This window comes from Paramormyrops kingsleyae, chromosome 10 (genome assembly GCF_048594095.1).
Source record: "Paramormyrops kingsleyae isolate MSU_618 chromosome 10, PKINGS_0.4, whole genome shotgun sequence".
NCBI classification, from domain to species: Eukaryota; Metazoa; Chordata; class Actinopteri; order Osteoglossiformes; family Mormyridae; genus Paramormyrops; species Paramormyrops kingsleyae.
In genome coordinates this window covers 31,240,043-31,257,712 of record NC_132806.1, presented here as the reverse complement: position 1 = coordinate 31,257,712, position 17,670 = coordinate 31,240,043, and positions in this window count along the sequence as shown.

Below are 17,670 nucleotides of genomic sequence, written 5' to 3'. Positions count from 1 at the left end.
CATCCGCCCGAAGGAGAACATCAGCCCGGGAGAAGAGAAACCCACAAGAAGCCCTCCGGTGAAGGCCCAGCTGAACAGAGAACAGCACCCAAGACAAAGCTTCACCAGGAGAGAGAATCTAAAGGGACTCCACTCCACTGCTCCAAACGCCGCGCCTTCCTGAGTGCCATCAGCTCAGCAACTCTGCCATCAACTGCCAAGACCCCCCCCCCCCACTCTTCAACCAAGTAAACCAACTTCCTTTCATTCTAACAACTTAAGCTGTTCTGTTTAACCTGCTATAAGACTTTAGGGTCGTGTTTCCACAAACTATGCTTGCTTTGCAGAACAGTATTTCCCATTTCAGGTTACTCATTTAAATCCGGTCATTGCATTTTCATAATTACATTGTTTGTTTATTCCGTTATTTCGTGTTTGTTGTTTGTGTTAGGTGTAATGTCTGTCTTATGTCAGTTGTAGTGTTAGCTAGGAATAAATGCATGTCTTTTACACAACTTTAGCCTCCGTCATTGTGTGTCTCATAATAAGTTCCTGCCATTGTGCGATCTTGCTACACGCTCTGAACCTCAAACTCACCGGAAACATCGCGAGACTCTCTCTCATCGGCCGTGAGGGAAGCTTCGCTACCAATTGTTTACATTACCTGATGATGCAGCTCGCTGGACGAGCCTTCTAACCCAGGTTACTAAGCGATACTGGTAATTAGTGAATCCCATTTAAGTGTCACATTAACAGACTCACAGGGATACCCCAATTGAGTTTGGAGGAGCCGACCATTCGGCATAACAATCGATTAATAATCAGCATTAAATAATAATTAATTAAGCTTTAATTAATTCAAACATATTGGTGGAGAATATTAAAATTTATTTGAGCTATTAATTCCTACACTATCGACTTGCTGATGCCCAGAAAAAGTAATGGAAAAACTTAGAGGAAGTTTATCATTATTATTTTTTAAGTAAAGGGACTGTTTTTTTGTGGAATACTTACGTCATTGGGTAGAACTGAAACAAATTAATTTCAATTTTTGTTTGTTTTTTTGTATCTAACGTGCTTTTCCTCCAAAACTGCAACATTATGTGACATATGCTGACCAAAATGAATTTCACAGAAATAATTTAATGAAACAAAACATCTCTTAAGAAATTTAAAGGTTTAAATACAATAGTATGAAATTGCTATGTGGTTTCCCCAAAAGGTGTAAATAATTTTTTCTTTTGCCAAAATATCAAAGCAGGGTTACTGATGCAGTACAGAATCCATGTATATACAGTACTGTCAGAAAAATAATTATCAATTTGTACCTTTCAGAGTACAATTATTTGTCACTGGGGCTGTACTCTCAAGGATCTGCGAATTGTACCCCAGCTGTAGGTAAATGTACCTTTTATGATACAGAAATCTGAAGACTCTAAAGAACACTTTCGTACCATTGGGGGTACATTAATGTTGTTTGTACCTTGGTGCTGCTCCTCTGAGTCCATTTCTGTACCTGAAATTAGACTAATAGTCACATTTTCAGTGTACAATTGGCAGTCCCTTGAGGGTACAGCCAGTACAAATTGCTTCTCTGTTTTTCTGATGGTGTATCAGCAACATTTAATCATTATTTCCAGATTAAATGGGTTACTTCTAAAGAAATTAGTAAAGCTGCACTAATGACAAGTGTCTGGGAATTTGAGTGTACTCTTCTGTTTAAAAAAAAATTGCAATAAACGCTTATAAAATATAAGATGACCTCTAATATTTTTCTACGTGTGATTTTGCTTTTTGGTTAATTGTGTTTTGTGCATAATGCAAATAAAGATTACTGTTGATTAATGTTACAAAAGAAAACTTACTAATGCCAAATGAGGTTACTTCATGTAATGTATTTTGAGATTTTATAAACTGTATAAAGCATCTAGAGGTTAAGAAATGACACTTTATTCCTCATGATAAAGAACAAAATAAAGAAACACACAAATACCATGTACTCAACAGCTGAGTGCTGTCATTTAAAAATAAATTTCCAGGTCAGGATCATGATCTATAGATGAGATGCCAGGTGTCAAGCTGTCGCTTTCTTCTAAAGACCTTCACTTTCTTCCTGAGACAGCTAGAAACCTTGCCATCATTTCTGTTTGGCAGTTGGCATTCGTCTTTTGGTCTGAGGACGTGAGGGTGGCGCGTGGGATTTAAACTACATGTACTTCAACAATTAATTACGCTATAGTTCTGTTTTCTCCCATTGGTCATTGTGTTGTCCAGAACTACATCAAAACAACTATGAGTGTTTCTTAATTTCTAGAAAGAGTGGCAAAGAGCTCAGAATTTTATACGTGATTTGCAGCAATATTGCAGGCAGAAATTATATGCTTTATTATTCATCATTATTACCGAAGCAAATATGTCACCTGCTGTATTCATACATGTAAATGCGGATAGGGGAGTGTGGAAAGGCGATTCTGAAATGTACTCATGGTGCCTGTGTAAAAATAAAGGAGCCAGCCTGCAGTCATATGAGAGAAGGTAGCATTTCAGCACTCAAGATGGGAGAATGGATTAAATCCCACCCACCCATGCACATGCCGTACCACCCTCTTATTCTCTTAACCATAGCCAAGAGTTCTTGTCAGCCTGGAGATGAAAGGTTTGTAATAAGCACTATTATGATGAAAGATTACGTATTAACCGAAAGAATTACGGTATCCGGCTGTATCTGGAGAAGACTTCCAAGGGCGCTAAGATAGCGAGAGGTTCTTCCCACGCTGTGCTACGTAGGAGTTTATTAAATGTGACATTGATTAAAATAGATTTGTTTCTAGTATTGTGCTTACTTGTTTTAGTAATGTGTTCTTCTTTTACAGTATACTTATTTCCTATATATTTTTATTTCACAAAAGCACATTTCTTGTAAAACACAAAAAAATTAGATTCCTAGTTAGTTTCCTGTGTGGTGGGAGGATCTGACTGGCAGTGCCATCTGCCAAGTAGCAGAAAGCAAGTAAGAGAAGGTACATTTGCAGGGCTTGTCAATCACAAAATACCATCGAATAATTTGCTCAGAAGCGACACACTATTTCACATAATAATATACACAAAGGAACAGCAACACTTTAAAAATAGCAAGCTTAGGATCCCTAAGCTCTCCACTGGGGCACCTATGCCATTCCATGTATTTATTAAATTTCACCACCAACTCACTTACTTAATTAACTTAATTAGTTATAGTAATCATTTGATGAGGTATTGATTAGCCAAACATAGTATTCTAGTGGTTGAGTTAACAGATACATGGGTATACTGGATGGTTACTGCAGGTACCGGGGTAACTTGAGGAGAGGTTCTGAAATGACTAAGCTAGCATACTTCCCTGCTTCCCTGGTTTAATTATTTATATTGTTTTTTTTCATTCACTGTACAGTGTCCTTGAGTGTCTAGAAAGGCGCCTATAAATAAAATGTATTATTATTATTATTATTATTATTATTATTACTTAAAGGTAGTGCCTGCAGGAAGTTTTCATTGAGGCGGCCAGCAGGGGGCAGTAATATTTAAAGGGGAGGCTACACCACCCTCTGTCTCTCCCATGCTTCCCCTTAGAAAATAATACATATTATTGAGGCGGCCATCAGGGGCAGTAATATTTAAAGGGGAGGCTACACCACCCTCTGTCTCTCCCATGCTTCCCCTTAGAAAATAATACATATTATTGAGGCGGCCATCAGGGGCAGTAATATTTAAAGGGGAGGCTACACCACCCTCTGTCTCTCCCATGCTTCCCCTTAGAAAATAATACATATTATTGAGGCGGCCATCAGGGGCAGTAATATTTAAAGGGGAGGCTACACCACCCTCTGTCTCTCCCATGCTTCCCCTTAGAAAATAATACATATTATTGAGGCGGCCATCAGGGGCAGTAATATTTAAAGGGGAGGCTACACCACCCTCTGTCTCTCCCATGCTTCCCCTTAGAAAATAATACATATTATTGAGGCGGCCATCAGGGGCAGTAATATTTAAAGGGGAGGCTACACCACCCTCTGTCTCTCCCATGCTTCCCCTTAGAAAATAATACATATTATTGAGGCGGCCATCAGGGGCAGTAATATTTAAAGGGGAGGCTACACCACCCTCTGTCTCTCCCATGCTTCCCCTTAGAAAATAATACATATAGATACAATGTATAGGATCCATATATTTTTATTATTTCAAGGTGGCCACAGCTTTACTAGGAGTGGCTACATTGCATCTGGCCACACACCTTATATTCACCCGTGATCAGGGGCGCCGTAAGGGGGTGGAAAGCTAGGACGATTCCAAGGGCCCCTGAGTGACAGGGGCCCTAAAAAATTAGGAAAATAACTGGATTGGTTTGGACTGGGGGGCCTAATATGATATGCTTTCATGGGGCCCAAAATCTCTAGCGGCGCCCCTGCCCGTGATGCATAATGACTATTTCTTGTTTATAATAAATAAATGCTGATTCACCAACATGTTAAAATATTAATCATATTATATAGAATACATGTTGATTGTATGACTACAAACACATTAGTGTATGGTAATCCCAGGAATATTACATGCAGGGGTTCTCACATTTGTTCTTTCAGGGTGGATAAATGCACATTTCAGCATCAGAAAGAAGAAGCACATTTTAGCATTACATTTACAAAATCATACTGAATCAATAACAAAATAGAGGGCAGCTGTTGGGTGGCATGATGGTACAGTACTTAGCTCTGTTGCTTCATATCTCTAGAACCAAACTGTGCCATAGCTGCATGTGTGTGGGGGGTTTGCATGTTCTCCCCATGTCATCATGGGGCTTCTTCCTGGTACTCCAGTTTCCCCAAACAGTCCAAAAACAGGTAAAGGTGAATTGGAGTTACTAAATTGCCTGTAGCTGTGAATGGTGTGAGTGTGCCCGCTGATGGTTTGGTGCCCCATCCTGGGTTGTTCCCTGCATTGTGCCCGCTGATGGTTTGGTGCCCCATCCTGGGTTGTTCCCTGCATTGTGCCCGCTGATGGTTTGGTGCCCCATCCTGGGTTGTTCCCTGCATTGTGCCCGCTGATGGTTTGGTGCCCCATCCTGGGTTGTTCCCTGCATTGTGCCCGCTGATGGTTTGGTGCCCCATCCTGGGATGTTCCCTGCATTGTGCCCGGTGATGGTTTGGTGCCCCATCCTGGGTTGTTCCCTGCATTGTGCCCGCTGATGGTTTGGTGCCCCATCCTGGGTTGTTCCCTGCATTGTGCCCGCTGATGGTTTGGTGCCCCATCCTGGGTTGTTCCCTGCATTGTGCCCGCTGATGGTTTGGTGACCCATCCTGGGTTGTTCCCTGCATTGTGCCCGCTGATGGTTTGGTGCCCCATCCTGGGATGTTCCCTGCATTGTGCCCGCTGATGGTTTGGTGCCCCATCCTGGGTTGTTCCCTGCATTGTGCCCGCTGATGGTTTGGTGCCCCATCCTGGGATGTTCCCTGCATTGTGCCCGCTGATGGTTTGGTGCCCCATCCTGGGTTGTTCCCTGCATTGTGCCCGCTGATGGTTTGGTGCCCCATCCTGGGTTGTTCCCTGCATTGTGCCCGCTGATGGTTTGGTGCCCCATCCTGGGTTGTTCCCTGCATTGTGCCCGCTGATGGTTTGGTGCCCCATCCTGGGTTGTTCCCTGCATTGTGCCCGCTGATGGTTTGGTGCCCCATCCTGGGTTGTTCCCTGCATTGTGCCCGCTGATGGTTTGGTGCCCCATCCTGGGTTGTTCCCTGCATTGTGCCCGCTGATGGTTTGGTGCCCCATCCTGGGTTGTTCCCTGCATTGTGCCCGCTGATGGTTTGGTGCCCCATCCTGGGTTGTTCCCTGCATTGTGCCCGCTGATGGTTTGGTGCCCCATCCTGGGTTGTTCCCTGCATTGTGCCCGCTGATGGTTTGGTGCCCCATCCTGGGTTGTTCCCTGCATTGTGCCCGCTGATGGTTTGGTGCCCCATCCTGGGTTGTTCCCTGCATTGTGCCCGCTGATGGTTTGGTGCCCCATCCTGGGTTGTTCCCTGCATTGTGCCCGCTGATGGTTTGGTGCCCCATCCTGGGTTGTTCCCTGCATTGTGCCCGCTGATGGTTTGGTGCCCCATCCTGGGTTGTTCCCTGCATTGTGCCCGCTGATGGTTTGGTGCCCCATCCTGGGTTGTTCCCTGCATTGTGCCCGCTGATGGTTTGGTGCCCCATCCTGGGTTGTTCCCTGCATTGTGCCCGCTGATGGTTTGGTGCCCCATCCTGGGTTGTCCCCTGCATTGTGCCCGCTGATGGTTTGGTGCCCCATCCTGGGTTGTTCCCTGCATTGTGCTTGCTGATGGTTTGGTGTACCATCCTGGGTTGTCCCCTGCATTGTGCCCGGTGATGGTTTGGTGCCCCATCCTGGGTTGTCCCCTGCATTGTGCCCGGTGATGGTTTGGTGCCCCATCCTGGGTTGTTCCCTGCATTGTGCCCGGTGATGGTTTGGTGCCCCATTCTGGGTTGTTCCCTGCATTGTGCCCGGTGATGGTTTGGTGCCCCATCCTGGGTTGTTCCCTGCATTGTGCCCGGTGATGGTTTGGTGCCCCATCCTGGGTTGTTCCCTGCATTGTGCCCGCTGATGGTTTGGTGCCCCATCCTGGGTTGTTCCCTGCATTGTGCCCGCTGATGGTTTGGTGCCCCATCCTGGGATGTTCCCTGCATTGTGCCCGGTGATGGTTTGTTGCCCCATCCTGGGATGTTCCCTGCATTGTGCCCGCTGATGGTTTGGTGCCCCATCCTGGGTTGTTCCCTGCATTGTGCCCGCTGATGGTTTGGTGCCCCATCCTGGGTTGTTCCCTGCATTGTGCCCGCTGATGGTTTGGTGCCCCATCCTGGGTTGTTCCCTGCATTGTGCCCGCTGATGGTTTGGTGCCCCATCCTGGGTTGTTCCCTGCATTGTGCCCGCTGATGGTTTGGTGCCCCATCCTGGGTTGTTCCCTGCATTGTGCCCGCTGATGGTTTGGTGCCCCATCCTGGGTTGTTCCCTGCATTGTGCCCGCTGATGGTTTGGTGCCCCATCCTGGGTTGTTCCCTGCATTGTGCCCGCTGATGGTTTGGTGCCCCATCCTGGGTTGTTCCCTGCATTGTGCCCGCTGATGGTTTGGTGCCCCATCCTGGGTTCTTCCCTGCATTGTGCCCGCTGATGGTTTGGTGCCCCATCCTGGGTTGTTCCCTGCATTGTGCCCGCTGATGGTTTGGTGCCCCATCCTGGGTTGTTCCCTGCATTGTGCCCGCTGATGGTTTGGTGCCCCATCCTGGGATGTTCCCTGCATTGTACCCGCTGATGGTTTGGTGCCCCATCCTGGGTTGTTCCCTGCATTGTGCCCGCTGATGGTTTGGTGCCCCATCCTGGGTTGTTCCCTGCATTGTGCCCGCTGATGGTTTGGTGCCCCATCCTGGGTTGTTCCCTGCATTGTGCCCGCTGATGGTTTGGTGCCCCATCCTGGGTTGTTCCCTGCATTGTGCCCGCTGATGGTTTGGTGCCCCATCCTGGGTTGTTCCCTGCATTGTGCCCGCTGATGGTTTGGTGCCCCATCCTGGGTTGTTCCCTGCATTGTGCCCGCTGATGGTTTGGTGCCCCATCCTGGGTTGTTCCCTGCATTGTGCCCGCTGATGGTTTGGTGCCCCATCCTGGGTTGTTCCCTGCATTGTGCCCGCTGATGGTTTGGTGCCCCATCCTGGGTTGTTCCCTGCATTGTGCCCGCTGATGGTTTGGTGCCCCATCCTGGGTTGTTCCCTGCATTGTGCCCGCTGATGGTTTGGTGCCCCATCCTGGGTTGTTCCCTGCATTGTGCCCGCTGATGGTTTGGTGTCCCATCCTGGGTTGTTCCCTGCATTGTGCCCGCTGATGGTTTGGTGCCCCATCCTGGGTTGTTCCCTGCATTGTGCCCGCTGATGGTTTGGTGCCCCATCCTGGGTTCTTCCCTGCATTGTGCCCGCTGATGGTTTGGTGCCCCATCCTGGGTTGTTCCCTGCATTGTGCCCGCTGATGGTTTGGTGCCCCATCCTGGGTTGTTCCCTGCATTGTGCCCGCTGATGGTTTGGTGCCCCATCCTGGGATGTTCCCTGCATTGTGCCCGCTGATGGTTTGGTGCCCCATCCTGGGTTGTTCCCTGCATTGTGCCCGCTGATGGTTTGGTGCCCCATCCTGGGTTGTTCCCTGCATTGTGCCCGCTGATGGTTTGGTGCCCCATCCTGGGTTGTTCCCTGCATTGTGCCCGCTGATGGTTTGGTGCCCCATCCTGGGTTGTTCCCTGCATTGTGCCCGCTGATGGTTTGGTGCCCCATCCTGGGTTGTTCCCTGCATTGTGCCCGCTGATGGTTTGGTGCCCCATCCTGGGTTGTTCCCTGCATTGTGCCCGCTGATGGTTTGGTGCCCCATCCTGGGTTGTTCCCTGCATTGTGCCCGCTGATGGTTTGGTGCCCCATCCTGGGTTGTTCCCTGCATTGTGCCCGCTGATGGTTTGGTGCCCCATCCTGGGTTGTTCCCTGCATTGTGCCCGCTGATGGTTTGGTGCCCCATCCTGGGTTGTTCCCTGCATTGTGCCCGCTGATGGTTTGGTGCCCCATCCTGGGTTGTTCCCTGCATTGTGCCCGCTGATGGTTTGGTGCCCCATCCTGGGTTGTTCCCTGCATTGTGCCCGCTGATGGTTTGGTGCCCCATCCTGGGTTGTTCCCTGCATTGTGCCCGCTGATGGTTTGGTGCCCCATCCTGGGTTGTTCCCTGCATTGTGCTTGCTGATGGTTTGGTGTCCCATCCTGGGTTGTCCCCTGCATTGTGCCCGGTGATGGTTTGGTGCCCCATCCTGGGTTGTCCCCTGCATTGTGCCCGGTGATGGTTTGGTGCCCCATCCTGGGTTGTTCCCTGCATTGTGCCCGGTGATGGTTTGGTGCCCCATCCTGGGTTGTTCCCTGCATTGTGCCCGCTGATGGTTTGGTGCCCCATCCTGGGTTGTTCCCTGCATTGTGCCCGCTGATGGTTTGCTGCCCCATCCTGGGATGTTCCCTGCATTGTGCCCGGTGATGGTTTGTTGCCCCATCCTGGGATGTTCCCTGCATTGTGCCCGCTGATGGTTTGGTGCCCCATCCTGGGTTGTTCCCTGCATTGTGCCCGCTGATGGTTTGGTGCCCCATCCTGGGTTGTTCCCTGCATTGTGCCCGCTGATGGTTTGGTGCCCCATCCTGGGTTGTTCCCTGCATTGTGCCCGCTGATGGTTTGGTGCCCCATCCTGGGTTGTTCCCTGCATTGTGCCCGCTGATGGTTTGGTGCCCCATCCTGGGTTGTTCCCTGCATTGTGCCCGCTGATGGTTTGGTGCCCCATCCTGGGTTGTTCCCTGCATTGTGCCCGCTGATGGTTTGGTGCCCCATCCTGGGTTGTTCCCTGCATTGTGCCCGCTGATGGTTTGGTGCCCCATCCTGGGTTGTTCCCTGCATTGTGCCCGCTGATGGTTTGGTGCCCCATCCTGGGTTGTTCCCTGCATTGTGCCCGCTGATGGTTTGGTGCCCCATCCTGGGTTGTTCCCTGCATTGTGCCCGCTGATGGTTTGGTGCCCCATCCTGGGTTGTTCCCTGCATTGTGCCCGCTGATGGTTTGGTGCCCCATCCTGGGTTGTTCCCTGCATTGTGCTTGCTGATGGTTTGGTGTCCCATCCTGGGTTGTCCCCTGCATTGTGCCCGGTGATGGTTTGGTGCCCCATCCTGGGTTGTCCCCTGCATTGTGCCCGGTGATGGTTTGGTGCCCCATCCTGGGTTGTTCCCTGCATTGTGCCCGGTGATGGTTTGGTGCCCCATCCTGGGTTGTTCCCTGCATTGTGCCCGGTGATGGTTTGGTGCCCCATCCTGGGTTGTTCCCTGCATTGTGCCCGCTGATGGTTTGGTGCCCCATCCTGGGTTGTTCCCTGCATTGTGCCCGCTGATGGTTTGCTGCCCCATCCTGGGATGTTCCCTGCATTGTGCCCGGTGATGGTTTGTTGCCCCATCCTGGGATGTTCCCTGCATTGTGCCCGCTGATGGTTTGGTGCCCCATCCTGGGTTGTTCCCTGCATTGTGCCCGCTGATGGTTTGGTGCCCCATCCTGGGTTGTTCCCTGCATTGTGCCCGCTGATGGTTTGGTGCCCCATCCTGGGTTGTTCCCTGCATTGTGCCCGCTGATGGTTTGGTGCCCCATCCTGGGTTGTTCCCTGCATTGTGCCCGCTGATGGTTTGGTGCCCCATCCTGGGTTGTTCCCTGCATTGTGCCCGCTGATGGTTTGGTGCCCCATCCTGGGTTGTTCCCTGCATTGTGCCCGCTGATGGTTTGGTGCCCCATCCTGGGTTGTTCCCTGCATTGTGCCCGCTGATGGTTTGGTGCCCCATCCTGGGTTGTTCCCTGCATTGTGCCCGCTGATGGTTTGGTGCCCCATCCTGGGTTGTTCCCTGCATTGTGCCCGCTGATGGTTTGGTGCCCCATCCTGGGTTCTTCCCTGCATTGTGCCCGCTGATGGTTTGGTGCCCCATCCTGGGTTGTTCCCTGCATTGTGCCCGCTGATGGTTTGGTGCCCCATCCTGGGTTGTTCCCTGCATTGTGCCCGCTGATGGTTTGGTGCCCCATCCTGGGTTGTTCCCTGCATTGTGCCCGCTGATGGTTTGGTGCCCCATCCTGGGTTGTTCCCTGCATTGTGCCCGCTGATGGTTTGGTGCCCCATCCTGGGTTGTTCCCTGCATTGTGCCCGCTGATGGTTTGGTGCCCCATCCTGGGTTGTTCCCTGCATTGTGCCCGCTGATGGTTTGGTGCCCCATCCTGGGTTGTTCCCTGCATTGTGCCCGCTGATGGTTTGGTGCCCCATCCTGGGTTGTTCCCTGCATTGTGCCCGCTGATGGTTTGGTGCCCCATCCTGGGTTGTTCCCTGCATTGTGCCCATTGCTTCTGGGATGGACTCCAGACCCCCATGACCCTGAATAGGACAAGCTGGTGCAAATGTACATCCTGATTCACTGTTATCTGCATATAACTAGTTGTGCTTTTCTGCATGTGGTTGCTAGCACTGAAACAAAGCCACTTCTGTTTTATTATACTTTTTATGGTCACATCAATAAAAATAATCAATTACATGCTGTCTTGTTATAGACAGGTTTCTGTACAAGAATGCTGTAGGTGAATTAATGGCCATAGAGCCATGCAGTGAATTTGCTAGGGTAACCAGAGCATTACAAAATCATTTGCATATCATTTGATGACATCATTCATGGCCATTCCGAAGATTGCTGGTCCCTACAGTCATGGTTAGCTTTTCACTTCCACAGAGGTTAATTATGTCTCATACTCAGTGAGGGATAATTTTCCAACTTCTGCCTCTTTGTCATAGTCACAGATTCCCTTTTTTTATTCTAGCCTGTTCTTTCATTATCAACCACAGTTTTCCTGTCCCTGCCTTTGCTCCATGTGTCACCTATTGCTGTGAGAATAACAAAGTATTAAGAGAGTTTAAAATTGCAGGATATTGGCGTAGCAAAGCCATCATTACCCTTAATTTGAATGACATTCTGTGGCTGGCAGAACAGTCAATGAGATGTTATAGCTGGTTTTTTTTTTTTATATGCTTCTGTAAATACTTGCTTTTGTTGACTGATGACTAAATTTGTACCCAAAAAAACAATGCGGGAAAAATCAAGAAGCATGTAAGAGTAAGTATCAGCTTATATGTGTAACAGTGACGTTGACAGACTTTTCCGGGGGGGGGGGGGGGGGGCGCTCAAACAGGGGTGTGGCCGGCCGGCAGCTTCCCACCATGTGCCAAGTGTGTAGTGTTAACCGTGCGATCAACTATTTCCTGTTGGTATGAAATTTTATTACATTATTATTAACCTCTAACTATGACCCTTCTAGTGAGTAAAACAAGAACAACACTAACAAGAAGAACAACAATTAATGTTAAGGTGTAATAACTCCCCAAATCCAAGGATCATTTTAGACCTTGAATTCTGAATTCTCAAATGGGAGTGTTTAATAATAATAATAAATGATGATGATAATGATAATGATGATGATGATGATAATGATGATGATGATGATAATGATGATGATGATGATAATTATTGTTATTATTATTAGCAGTATTTATTAGTATTATTGTTTTATTGTTATTATTATTATTATAAAATGAAGCTATAAGGACATCATGCCTAGAGTTAGATGTTCGAATCACCTCCCTATTCTGTGTGTCTGCAATTTAGGAATTCCCCCAAATGTCCCCACAATGTAATAAAAACTTTTTTTTGGCGTTGTGGGGACTTTTCAGGTCCCCACAAAAATCTGTGAATGCAATCAAACAAATAAAGAATGCCAAAAGTCTCGTGTTATGTTTCGTTAAGGTTAAGGTTTGTTAGGTTAGGGCTGGATAGGGGTTGGCTGCAGAAATGAATGGAGAGTCCCCACAAAGATTAGTATACTGTAGGTGTGTGTGTGTGTGTGTGAGTTTTTTTGCCCTGTGTTGGACTGATTTCCCCTCCAGGTTGTGTCCCAGGTTTGTGCCTTATTCATTCTCCCCATGACCCACTTCAAAATAATGCATAGAAGATTAAATAAAGGATGGATGGAAAGATGGATGGATGATGGATGGATTAAGCATACAAGATAAAAAAACTTTGTTGTCACACAACTCCAGGTTGATGGCATGGCTTTGGTCCAAATCGCTGGGCAAAACATAACAGAACTCAGAAAGTGTCACACCACCCCTGTCCTCACATTCTCACCAGCAATCAGCCATACCTGAACACTTCAGCTTCCTGACTGTTCACATCCGCAGGCTGCCACTCTCATACCTGACACTCACCTACACTCACCTTACTCTGTAGGGTAATGGTAATTTGTTTTTGAATTCTCTATAGTGTAGGGGTTCCCAATTTCCGGTTAAGCTGCTTTCGGTTAATTTCCCAAAATAAACTATACATTTTCAGTTCTCATGACCCGCATATCCATGCATTCTGTTGACATCTGGGATAATGGAAACAATTAAACTTCAATCAGCGTTCAATCTGGCCCCCCATCCCCCCCGGCCATTTTACTGGTCCCTGACATTTTTATACTGTAAACCGGTCCATAAACATCAAAAGTTTGGGAACCCCTACAACCCTTTGTCTTGATTCCTCATTTCGTGAGTTTTGATTGCCCTGAATACTCTGCACCTGTTCCAGCTTCGCCTGACCCTCAATTTTGATTTCAGTTTTGGTAAAATAAACTACGCTACCGGATGCCTACTTGTGAGTTCGTTCTTTCTGAGACACAAAGTTATTATCTACATTGGCAATAAGGACAAGAGAACAAGAATTTCTCACCAACTTTTATGATTCATTTTTTATTTTATCTTCATCCTGTTCATTCATTCTAAATATCAGATTTTATAGTCGTGGTACATTACTAGAGAATATGCCTTTAGATTAGTGCTTTCTTTTTTATTACCTAGCAATAATCTGACTGGCAGTTGGAAATCTACTTCAACTCATTGAGGGAGGAAATCAATAGTAAGCTCGTTTGTCTCTTAAAATATCAATTTCAAGCCTCTAACCAATTTACAACACAGTGTCAGATGTGAGGCAGGGACACTATTAAATTCACAGAATCTTCAGTCTTCCAAGTCCTGAAATAACCTGCCACAAAATTGGATTTTTGTGCTTTTCTGCGTGATTCCTTTATAAATAGCTGCTGATATTATTTTTTTATAGTATATTTTATTTTTGACACATGACACTTTGCTTTGGATGAAAAGCTTGTCTGTGTTTTGCCAACAATCCTGCTGGTTTGCTGAGACAGTGGTTAATCGACATGGTCAGCTACAATAAAAAAATGAATGAGGGTGGGACAGGGGTTTTAATCTCCCCAGGATTGTTTACTCACAACCCTGCTGCCGATCTCTGACAGAACAAAAAACACCGTCCTCAAATCACACTATATTTGACTATGGTGACAATGTTTGTTACTGCTGTCATGGAACAACCAGCGGTTATAGTAACCTGTGCACTTTGTTTACTAATGTCTTTATTATTAATTCTGCATTTGTAGTAACTTTATTTAAAATACATATTTAATCAAACAAATTTAACTAGTAAAAAGTATACCATGTCACTTCTAAAAACATGTAGGCACAAACTTCTCACTTGTGTAATGTTAATATGTTCTGCTGGATATTGCCGGTTTCCTCCTATAGCCCAAAGGCTTATGTTTGAATGGACATCTTTACATTGTGTGATTGTGAGTGTGTGTCCCCTGATGACCTCACATCCTGTCCAGGGTGTCCTCTGCCTCATGTTCTGTGCTTCAGTATTAAATGTAATCCCTGTCTGTAATGTTCTTCATTTATTTGCACATTAGTGCTTTTCTATGTTCCTTAAATATAAATTGAATTTCATTTTTATTTCATTTATATGAAATGACTTATATTTCTTCAGTTTAAAATATGGTTGCCTGACTTTCGCCTTTTTTCTGTTTGTCTTTCTGTATCATTGTACAAAAGGTAAATTTTAATTTCCTTTGTGTCACATGTAGCCTTCCACATATGAAGTCATTAACAAAACCAAACTGTGCCAAAACATCAAATAAATTAATTAAATGTGGTATCATTTGCCAATGCTTGACATTTCCCACCGACAAAGTGATTTAGTTTCCTCTCATTTATCATAAATCAAATTTCCATGTCTGAAGGTTCCAGCGTTCCCTGATTTACGGAACTGTTCTGACTAAACATCATTAACAAAGTAAACAGAATATTCAGTATATAAAGCGTAATGTATGTTGAAATTTAACATTAAAATGTCTCTTAAGTAGCTCTATAAATAAGTTTTTTAAAATCTACAGTTATTCTATATTCATAATTTTGTTGAGTTGTGAACCTTGCTGGTTTAAATAAACTGCAAATTGAGTAAAATTTACCACAGGTAATCAATTTAACTTTAACGTGCCATTCCTATAATGTAATCATTTCAGTTAAAAATGCAGCGTTATTTTAGCACAGTGTTACATGTATATAAGGCTGACATCAAATAAGGATTAAAAAATTTACATAAAGGTATTTGTTGGATCGCAGTTCCTTGTCTTTGCATTTCTGATAAAAATAATATCTATTTATTTGTTTGTATTATTGCCAGCATGATTCAAATTATGGTATTTGTAACGCTTTAGCCCTTACTACCAAAAATACCTTTTTTTAAACTCTAGAGGTATAACAACAATGTATGATCAATTTTCTTTTCTGAAATTCAATAGCTATTCCATCATAAACTATGAAGAAATCTTCCTATCCTTTCAAGTGTGCTTCTTACAATTCTCCTCCATTTGAAAAAGAGAACCACAGTATTCAAAGTAGATACCTCTGTAGCTAATATTGTCAGCAGTGATGAGGTATACTGGCTTTAAAAAACACATTTTTTTCTGAATTTAAGGGGTGTGAGAAGGCATGCAAGATGTCTTCAAAATAATCATGATCAATTGGGTATAGACAGGGAAGTCTTACAAAATGAACACCTCACTTTTCTGAAATTACACAATGTTCCACAGTCAGCTGAAATTTCAAGCTTGACTTTGACAAGTGAAGAGCCTCATTTGGAGGCTGCCGTGGTGCCAAGTGTCATTTTGCATGTTTTTGTCACACATCCAAGCTGCATTTTGGACCCTCGGAATGGATAGTTATATTAAATGTGGAAAGAAGGACACCTTCCCAGGAAGCTGGAAAACGTGTAACAAATGTTGTGAAATCAGTAATGTGTAGGGATTGTGAAATAATGTAATAGAGAGTAAAAGGACCTATAATACACGGAATATACACAAGAAAACTAATCTGTACTCAAGGAACTGTTACATACTCTATTTTTTGCAAATATGCTTTCATACCTAGTAACCACCCATGAACACACACATACAGTATATAATAGTGCAGGTATATTTTATATACTGCATGAGGGTCATATTTACTGTAACTCCAAGTAAAAAGAAAAAAGATTTTGGATTCTCACTGCCCTTGGCGTTTACCATAGGCCAATAACAAATATGATAATGATGATGATCTTCCTATATAAGACTACTGGAAAGTATTGCTTGGCCATTATGGCTAATATTCATAGAGAGAAGCTGCTTCATTTTATAGTGAAGCTATAGTGAAGTCAACACACTGCTTTATCAAGTATAACAGTTTAGAATTTGTTCTTCCTCCATTGCTGATACAGTACAATAAATATGGAAGACAAAATCCTTGCCACTATCTGTAAAACTGCATGAGAAGAATAATGGTTAACTTGGCAGGTAAATTACCAAAGAAAAACAGGCAAAAGATTTGGTTGTAAAACTAAAACATCCATCATCTGCTACTTGGTTCATGGGGGCAGCGGTCTAAGCAGGGATGTCCAGACCTCCCTCTCACCATCTCCCTCCTCCAACTCCACCAGGGGAATGTGAAGGTGTTCTCAGGCCAGCCAAAAGATATAATCTCTCCAGCCTGCTGTAGGTCTGCCCTGGGGTCTCCGCCTGGTTGGACATGCCCAAAGTTTTTCTGACGGGAAGCCATCCAGAAGGTATCCTACATAGATGCCCCAAGCACCTGATCTGGTTCCTTTACATGCCAAGGGGCAGCGGTACTACTTTGAGCCCCTCCTGAATGTCTGTGCTTCTTACTCTATCTCCAAGGCTGAGCTCAGACACCCTGCAGAGGAAACTCATTTCTGCTACTTGTATCCGCAATCTCATTCTTTCGGTAACTACCCAAAGCTCATGACCATAGATGAGGGTATGAGCGTAGAACAATCGGTAAATCGAAAGCTTTGCCTTCCGGCTCAATCGATTCTGTATTACTGAGAACACTGCACTGATCTGTCTGTCAATCTCCTGTTCCCTTCTTCCTTCACTCGTGAACAAGACCCCGAGATACTTAAACTCCTTCACTTGAGGCAGCAACTCATCCCCCATGAGGAGAGGACAAGCCAACAGGACCACATCATCTGCAAAAAGCAAAGACATGATCCTGAGTCCTCCAAACTGGACACCCTACAACTCTTAGCTTGGCCTAGATATTCTGTACATAAAAGTTAAGAACAGAACCAATGACATAAAGCAGCCCCAGCGTAGTCCAACACCTACTGGGAATGAGTCTGACTTACAATGCAAACCAAACTCTCTCTCTCTGTTTTATACAGGGACCTGATGACCCACAGCAACAGACCCTGTACCCCATACTCCTGAAGCACCCCCCCACAGGATCCCCTGAGGAACACGATCGTAAGCCTTTTAAAAGTCCACAAAACACGTGTAGACTGGTTGGGCAAACTCCCATGAACCGTCCAGTATCCTTGTGAGGGTGAAGAGCTGGTCCAGCATTCTGAGAACAGAATCCGCATTGTTCCTCCTGGATTCGAGGTTAAACCAACAGGTTGACCTTCCACCTTCCTCCAATAACTGATCAATGTTTGGATACAGATCAGGCAGGCCATTCCTCCCAATCACACCCTTCCAGGTTTCACTGTTGCCTTCAAGCTCCCACTCCAGGCCTGGGTCCTGGGTGAGGTCCTGGTCTCCCCAGTCTGAGTGGGGTCACATCTCCCTCTATGGTAGCTGTCATGGGAGGCTATGTGGATCCCACTTAGTCTGGTTACACACCTAGGACCAGTTTGCCTTGGGA